General features: G+C 40.1%; 1 protein-coding gene across 1 annotated transcript in view; it reads right to left on the bottom strand.

The window, feature by feature from the left end:
* The window catches only part of MBOAT2 (membrane bound O-acyltransferase domain containing 2), a 204,382-nt gene that overhangs the window by 110,290 nt on the left and 84,536 nt on the right, over positions 1-9,556 (bottom strand). The gene's annotated exons all lie outside the window — the stretch shown is intronic.

The raw sequence follows: 9,556 nt of genomic DNA, 5'->3' as shown, positions 1-9,556 counted from the left end.
AGGCTTCCCTGAGAGGTGGTGCTCTCACCTTCCCTGGAGATCTTCAAGAGGAGACTGGATAGGCACCTGGCTGGGGTCTTATGACCCCTGTCACCCCCAGTGCTCCTTCCTGCCCATGGCAGGGGGTTGGACTGGATGATCTGTCTAGGTTCCTTCCCAGTCATTGATTCTATGATACACGGAGGAGAAAAAAAGAAGCCACCAAAAGAAAATATGTGTACTTAATATGAAACTCAGAATGACATGGATTAATTAGAAGAACACACAGGGTACTGGAAATAAACAAAAACATAATACATCCTTAAAAATCATGTTACAGGATTCCACATCGAATAATCTGAGTTCACTGCAGAAAAGCAAAATTAAACACAAACCAAAAACTGTTTTACATAAGTTAAAATACAGAAAATCACATTATTTTACCAGCAGCAGTCCAATTACAAGGTATACTCCCTGTGGCAATGTTTCTTCAGGAAAAGTATAGTTTAAATCCAAATATAATAAATTTAAATTTTTTCTTAGTTCTCTGCAGTTACTCAAAGCTCTTATTAAACAGTACTCTCCTTCAGCTTCTCAGATAAAAGGAATTTTTTTCCAGTGATTCAGGTTATATAACCTATGTTTCATCTGTAGGCTCCAAAACATTAGCACAAACATTTAGGTTTCCCCCGTGTCAGTGATACTGCAGAACCATGGTGAGATATTCATGTTACATTGTCCTGTGACCACAGGAGTACCCCACCTCCCATGATTAAATGTCCTTACATAATGAGTATATGCAAGACTAATGCTAGAGACTGATCTGAAATGATTTTACAATACTGCACATTGGTGAGGAAACATTTCAAACTTTTAAAAAAATGTTAATCTTATTAGAATATGATTGAGAGGAGAAACACCAGTGGAAGTCAAGCCAATCAGTACGTCCAAGATTGTGAACACAAAATAGACACAATCAAGAAAATTGATAGGAATAGAAGACATAGGAGATCTAAAACAACACAGCTGGCCAGATTCTATTCCATTTATTAGGCACCCAAGTGTTATTCTATTTCACAAGTCCCTCTTCAAGTCCCTGAAAATCCATTTATATTTCTACTTCACTAATATGCTATCATCTTACCCTTAAGAATAAATCACTAAAAAAGCTGCAAGAAGCAAGAGAACCCACCCAACCTTTTTGTATTAACGATCTGTTCAGAGACTGGGCTGAATGAAATGAAAATTGCACTTCAGTACCTAATTCCTCTACTAGGTGCAATAGAATCTGGCCCTTGACCTCTGTGACAGAACCAAAGCACAGAAGTTAACAACTGAAGCTTTTAACATTTCCATTCCAACTAAGAGCTTGATGTGCTGCAGAGGTCTCATATATTATACTAAGCCTTTATTTATATTTTTAAGCACATATGCTAAATACAGAGAGTAAAAGGTACTAGTATTTGCTATTGATAAAAAATATCGAGAGCAAGTAGTCTGTGCCCTAGTGTTCAAACGATCAACGTAAACCTACTCTCAAGCCAAGATTGTCCAACAATTTTTTACTTAGAAGTAAAACAACTCATGAGATCTTACTTATTTAGTTCACAAGCTGATACTAAAAGCAGCATCTAATTTAAGCTCTGTATGACAAGTTCCATACCCTGCCAACTATAAACACAATACAAAATTTAAAAGAAGGAAACAACATGGGAAAATATTTCTATAAATATGCATATTTTCCATAATGGTTAAAAATACAGAAACAAGAACATTTCAAAGTCATTACTACTCCTTATCACAAGATAAACCTGCCATACTGCAAAGTTCAAATTGTGTATTTGTATATGTAAATGTATGACCTCAGTGCTGAGCATATGCTAGGCTCTAACAGTAATTAATAAGCTATATTAATTAAAATTCTTATTTAATTAACAAGTTATTTTGCAATAAGAAACAAATACAGTATATGAGTTTCCTTGGAAGAAACTATTACGGCCTAGTGTCCCTTATAAGGCCCAAAGCAAAGATGCAAGTTATAAAGATGGAAGATGGGGGAACATAATAGTGGTCTTGGATACTCTAAGCACATTTTCCTAACTCTTCTTCCAAAATATAATAAAAAAATCTCCTTCCCTTCTTTTAATGCAAAATGCATTTTTATAGTACAAGTTATCATTTAAGTACTGCATTTATTCAAATCCAAGACAAGTCCCCCTCCCACCATTTAACACAAGGAAAAAACCCTATTCTTGAATTAAAGTACATGGCAGCAGGAGGGTAGGGGGTGGTTCAGGCTCTGGCTCCAATCTGGGGCCAGGGTTGCTGCTTCAGATGCAATCCATTTCTGCACAACCTCTGTCCCCACATCTCCCTCTCCATAGCCGCTGTCCCACACCCCCTGGCATGGTAACAACTGATGCCATGGCAAAGTTGCTGTGTGTCCCAGGCTGGAGCCATTCCAGAACTGAAGCAAAGATAAGTGGCATAAGAATGTAATCTGCCTTTGCTTCTGAAGCCTCATGCTGAAAACTGACAGTGCTACCTAAACTCCATTCCTTAAGTCCTCAATTCCATAATAAACCTAAAGCTACAACTTACTTTTTTTGGAGAAGTATAAAGATTAAAGTATCAACGTACATGGAACATCAGTACCTAACTTAGTTTTAAAAATCTAAAAAGAAGTTTTAAGACTTCACACTCCCTCAGTAAAATTAGTTTTATAGAATTTCAAAAGTCAATGACATTGAAAATGACATTTTCTTTTAGCAACTTTCCCAAAAGATTGGTTGCCAACTTCAGAAATCATATTAGGTGATCTAGGAAGTGATCCAGTCAGCACCGGCAAAACTTGATAAACTGTACTTTTTGATGTTGGAGAGAAATCAGTGAATGATAGGTTCTGGTACAAAGATACATAAAATCATAGAAAATTAGGATTGGAAGGGACCTCAGGAGGTCATCTAGTCCAACACCCTACTCAAAGCAGGGCCGTCCTAAACTAGATCATCCCAGCCAGGCTTTGTGGAGCCAGGCCTTAAAAACCTCCAAGGATGGAGATTCTGCCACCTCTCTAGGTAACCCATTCCAGTGCTTCACCAACATGTGTCACTTCAGGTGGATGGTCTGAACCATAAAACTGAAATTCTTCTAAAAATTTTTTTGAATAGTATTCCACATGCTTTTTTCCTTTTTTTTTTTTTTTTAAATAACTAGTTAGATAACTAGTAGGTCAAAATAAGAAGAAAGAACAGCAAACATGATGCCATAGTGGGCACTTGCTCTACACCACCCAAATGAAGAGGTGAACATGATTTTAAGTAATTAACTGAACTTTTCAAATCATAGGACTTGATTCTCACCAGGGACTTCAAATTACCATGGCAGCTACTAGAAGGGTAACACAACAGTACACAAGCATTCTATCAAGTTTTTAGACTGTCAGGAATAACTTTTTGGTACAAATAGTGGTGAAACCAAGAATGAAGCTCTTCTCAACTTCCTGCTCACAAATAGGGAAGAACTGGTTGAGAATGTGACAGTGCAAGGGAACTTGAGTGACAAGGACTACGAAACAATAGAATTCACAATCCTAAGGGGAGGAAGGGGAGAACAACAGAATAAAAACACTGGACTTCAAAGAGCAGACATGGTAATGAACTCAGGGAGCTGGTGAGCAGAATCTCCTGGGAAGCAATTCTGAGGGTTACACATGACATTCATGACATGTTACTTTTCCTCACTCCTAGGGACAGCCACAAGTGAGCAGCAAGCTGCAGGGGAGTGAAGGACATAAGTCGGTAGTACGGGCCTGAGTCATGCCAGGGCGGGGGGCCACAGGCCTGACTCTGGAGTCTATATACTGCCACTAGAGAGCTGGTGAGAGGGACAGGCACAGAGCAGACTAGGCAGCTCCTAACCATGCCCCTGTTAGCCAGCCCTATCACAGCAGGTCTGAGTACTGCATGTTAGAGAAGTTATTAACCCTTAATGTGCAATTGCTCACAGCACATGATAACTTTAACATCACGTAACCATCTTTAGGAGTTAACATGTGCTAATTATATTGTGTAACTACACTCCCAATGGAAAAGGAGTCCAGGAGAGCTGATTTTATCTTAAGGAAACCATATTAATGGCACAAAAGCAGGCTATCCCAATGCAAAGAAATGATAGGAAGTGTAGCACGAGATCTGGTTACAACAGTGAATCTTCAATAAGCTGAAACGCACAAGGTTATCCTACAAAAAAAGAGGAAAACAGTCACGTTAGCAGGGACAAGTAAAAGAATATTTTTCAGCTAACAAGAGACATGTGTCAGAAACCAGAGGAAGATCAAGGGAAGTAGAGGTCCCTTACTATATATGCAGGGGAATCTAATAATGGATAGTGTAGAGACAACTGAAGTATTTAAATACATTTTTAATTCAGTCTTCACAAAAAAGGTCAGTTATCAGATGGCAAGTACAGTTGGCAACAAAGAGAAAGGATGAGACAAGTCAATCTACAGCAAGGAAAGAACAGGTTAGACATTACTGTGAAAAAGGCTGGCTTTTTTCAAGTCAGCAGAGCTGAACAAGATGCATCCTAGAGTACGCTCACTTCTATCTTTGAGCATTTATGGAAGTCTGGTGAGGTCCTGGACAACTGGAAAAAAGGGAAAGGGAAGGAGGATCCAAGGAATTACAGACTGGTCAACATACAGACAGTAACATGATCAGGAACACCCAACATGGAGTCAACAAAAATAAATCATGGCATGCCTCTTTTCTTTTATGATAAGATAACAGGCTTGTGGACAGGAAAAAGCAGCGGATATGATTCATCTCGACTTTACCATGGCCTTCAGCACTCTACTCATGACATTCTCGCGAGCAAGCTAAGGAAGTACAGCTCAGACCAGTGGTTCTTGACCTTTTTAGACTCAAAGCATCCCTCTGAAAATGCCAGCTTTCATTCTTTTTTTTGACTATAGAAACAGAGCAATTCTTTTCTTGCAAAGAACTCAGGAAGAACACAACAGGTCAGCATGCTTTTAACACTATGAATTCCTACTTGAAATATCTGGGTTTACCTTGAGAATGATGTTTATATATTTAAGAGTGCTAACATAGGCAACCCCCCTTCACCTCCTCGTATTACCCCTGAAAGAATCTCAAAGCACCCCATGGTACCTTAGCACCCAAGTTAATAATTGCTGGCTTTGATAAAAAAAGTGGTAGAGGATGCTTAGTAGATTGGATCACTGCAAGTCATCAACAACTCAATGTCTCATTGGGAAGAAATATTGAGCAGAATTCCACATGGGTCTGTCCTGGGCCAGTGGGAAGCCACACATGGAGGCACGGAGCCCACCTAGCCTGATGGCACGTGGCTCCCGCCTGCAGTGCCAAGATCCACACATGCTGGCACGGAGCCAGCCCAGTCTGTTCCAAAGCACATGAATGTATGTGCATAAAGAGCCAGACACTGGGCATCAGTGTACCACACTGCACTCCTGGTCCTGCTGCCCTCCCCTGGGCCCTCCAGAGCACAGCTTGTGTGACCCAGAGCGACAGCACACAAAGGGCCTACACAGGGAAGCTGCCTGCTGCTGCAAGCTCCGTGCTGCCCGGGTCACACTTCCCCTGTGTGCGTGGGTGCAGCATGGGCAGCACACAGGGTTGTGCCCTTCACTGCGGCCCCCGCCAGCAGAGGAAGCGTGGCAGGGAAGCGGGGAGCTCAGAGCGGGCAGCTTTCTGTGCCCCACACTGTGTCCTGCCACGCTGGGTTCCAACGCTGCTCTGCAGAAGCAGCTGCGAGGGCAGCACAGCAGGGAACACTGCTGGTCTGTGCTGCTTCCCCAGAGCCTGGGGCCAGGGCTGGGAAGCAACTGGGGCCACAGCAGAGAAGCAACAGTTGTTTACAACTGGCCCTGGTTCTGGGTAGCTGCTGATAGCCACAGAGCCTGGACTGTTTGCAGCAGGGCTTCCATCCACCCAGCTGCCTGCTGCAAGCAGCCCAAGCTCCCAGCTGGCAGCGGCTACCCAGAGCTAGGGCCAGCTGCAGCCAGGAGGCTGCAAACAGCTGCTGACTCCCTAGCCCCAATACATGCCGAGGAAATTGGCTTCACATGCCATGCTCAGCACCCATGCTGGGGCTGCTGACACCCGCTCTAGACTTTATTTATTAAGAAGCACACTGAAGATTACTTAAGGAAGGAGATATGCAAAAGATACAATTAAAAAATAATGCCAATCCAAAATACCAAATCAGGAGAATTCTTCCTCCTCTTCCTCCTGGTAGTTGAGTTTTCTCAATGTAAGCAAGAATGCAATTGTCACATACCAGAATTACATCCATAATTAGGATAGTGTAAGAGTGATGTTGAAGCTATGATGGTCCAGAAATTATGTGAGGCATGAATTTCCTATGGCAATATCTTTTATTGGACCAACTATATTAGTTGGGATAAAGTTAGACAGGCTTTCCAAAGCAAGATATTCTTTGCCATGTCCTGACAAAGGTCCTGGTTCTTTCCAGGAAAGAAAAAACCTTTTGCATATTTAGACATTGCTGAAAAAGAATACATTTTTCAATAGTCTCTCCCAAGATACACCCTGCAAACTACTATTGAATCAAAGAGGGGGAACTGAAAAAGTTCCATTCCTTCCAAAACCAGATCAGGTGAAGCATCAAGTTCAGTGGAAATCCTGTAGCCAGAAGCAAGTTTAAAAAAAAAATGGAGCCTTCAAACAGGACCCAAATGATGTAAAAGCTTTCTGACAAAAAAAAATCCTTTTTTCACTCTAATAAAGGGGAATAAACATCTCATCAGGATACTCCTCCTGGTCCCCACTGCTTACCATTCCTATCAATCATTCCAGGAAAGATTAAAACAAGAAAAAGTAAACAAAAGTGTTAAGTAAATTAAAATAGGTGCATTTAAAAAAAAATGTATTTAAATTTAAAATTACGACAAATACAATACAGCCAAATCTACTAAAACATTCATTAAAATGTTCTTCTTTATCATTGCTTTGATTACCAAAACAAAGAAATCAACCTTTCTTTGGGAATATAACTGAAAAGTAAATATGGAAAAAAAATGAGACTATTTAAAAGGAAGATTTCATGCTTAGCAATTTAAAAGCTAATTTAATTTGCTCTCCCCTGGTTTAAACTCTGCATCTGGTACACTTTCCAGGCCCTGAACTTTCGTTTTAAGCTTTGCTGATCTCTAATGGAAATACCTGCAAGTGAGATGGCCAGACGTCAAAAGTTATCTTTAGGCTGTCATGGAGGACCCGAGATCCAATGCTGCACTATGAAATATTGCCTTGTGAATACAAAACTGTATTTACACGTCTCTGGAGTCCACAATCTGTGGAATTTCTCTCAATTCTGGGACAGTAGGAGATGGTGGTGGCAGAGAAGTCTGAAGTTTTATTACTGATATAGTATATCTTTTCTTTCCAGAACCAGATAATCTCCAAACAGCCAGTGACATTTAAAGGTTAAGGCTTTAGTATCATTTTAGAAGTTAAGTCATTTGCTAACCAAAGTTTTAGCCAGATGAGTCATCTATAGAGAGTCTTTTACGAGGCAAGGTGTCAAGAGAAAGTTACCTCTGCTGGAATACAAACACCATGAAACTGACTCAATTGGTGCCCCCCCCCACCCTTTTTCCCCCCCTTATATTCTCTCCTCTTTTCCTGAGCTTTACTTAGCTGAAATAAATTTAGTTGGAAAAGAACAACAATTACACACAAATCTTTGGCTTAAAAATGCTCTTTGAAGAATTAAATCTACCTTCCTGCCTTAGAAGTCCTTCTTATAAAAATAATCTCCAGGGACAAGAGAGGTTCTGCTGCTAACATACAGTCGGGGAATTAGAGAGAAAGCACACTGGTTTTCAGTAAGGTCCAGTTCCATGCTCAGTGCCATGACAGCCTTGAACAAATGTGCTCTATTTTCTTTCCTGACAGAAGGGCCTTCCCCCTATATGATGACAACACAGAAAGAAGAGGAGATTTGTAACAGATATTAATTGATACTAGAGAAGATCACAGATGCCATATACCTGGTTAAGCAGATCCAACAGACATCACCATCCAAATTCAGGAAAGGAACTGGCGATAAGCAAACTAGACAGTACAGAAACCAGAGAGTAGGCTTGGCAGTTTCACAACTACAAGGCCAAAAGAGCAGGAAGCATTTTAGAAGACTGAAGGAAGGTTCAAGTTATGACTGAGAAGAAAATAAAAAAAGGAGGCATTCCATACATATAGAAGAATCAAATCATTATCAGGTTCTCAATGTGGAAACAGCAGAAAGACACTGAAGATCAAGCTAGTGAAAACTGTACATAGTACACCTAACTGCTCTGTTTAACATGCAAAAAGCAAAAGTGCACAGACAAAATTATCTTTGACCAATTAAGAGAGACACATGGCCTCTCCTTCTTGGATTCTGAACTCTAGAGGATACAAAATTTTTTTGCAAGGGACCAAGAGGACAAAATGCTATCTTCCTGGAGTCAAAATGTGATGCCACTGGACAAGCTTCTGAAGCTGAAAGGCAAGGATCCAGTGATGATGGTCTATGCTGGCAATAACAAAACAGCTTCATGGATCTCTCATGCTTCAGACAACTTCAGAGATCTCAAAATGGTGCCAACAGAAGAATGTCCAAATAATCTGATCCTAAATTCCTGATGTTCAGTGACTAATTCTGGAAGTGAATTGTTGGGTAGATAAGTGAGGTTAAATAGAGCATTCCAGCTTTATGGAACACTGGTCTGCCTTGTACCTGTGCAACTAGTAGACTCCACGATAAAAGGAGAACCAAGTTTCCATGGGACAAGCTGACTAAATTCACCAGGAGAACATTAAAATGACAAAAACGGGGAGGGAACAAAGGAACATTTATTTAGCACAAAACCAAAACTCCAAAAAATACAAAAAGAAGATATTTAAACTGCTTATCCTCTAATGCAAGCAGCTTATACATAAGGGATATTGGAACTGTTAATGGACGAAGATAAATTCAATTTCGTTGGTGCTGCTGTCACATGGTTGGAAGATCTGCATTTCTCAAAAATTAAACGAATTGGCCATGATGCCTATTTAGGAACAATCTTATGTAGAGTTTAGATTATGGTCTGCCTAGGATGGTCTGGATAGAGATGAACATGCATCAGGGGAAGGAGCTGAACTAGATTGAAGTGGGCAGTTATTTCAGCTGGCGAGCCACTTAATGAGTTTTGGCAAGCTGTTGAGAGCCGCATCCATAAAATCTTTTAAAAGATATAATTTTAACAAATTATAGACAAAAAACAAACCATATACTAAAATCAAACATCTAATATAACATATTTTAATTTTATTTCAAAAAATATTTTTGGTCCCGATTCAGGTTTTTTTTCAGTAGTGTATATAGAGACAATTGCATAATAGCTCAAAATAAAGTCTTACTCTTGTGTTAGAAATGCACAGTAAATGGAGTATTGTTAGAATATGATTAGAAATGGAGTATTGTTAGAACTGCACAGTTTGCATCTCATACCTGATAAGAAAAAACACTGCCAAGGACCTTT

Source organism: Crocodylus porosus, unplaced genomic scaffold (assembly GCF_001723895.1).
Source record: "Crocodylus porosus isolate Cpor-Errol unplaced genomic scaffold, CroPor_comp1, whole genome shotgun sequence".
Lineage (NCBI taxonomy): Eukaryota > Metazoa > Chordata > Crocodylia > Crocodylidae > Crocodylus > Crocodylus porosus.
The sequence above is the reverse complement of the archived record's forward strand: the minus strand, read 5'-3'. Positions and strand labels throughout refer to the sequence as shown.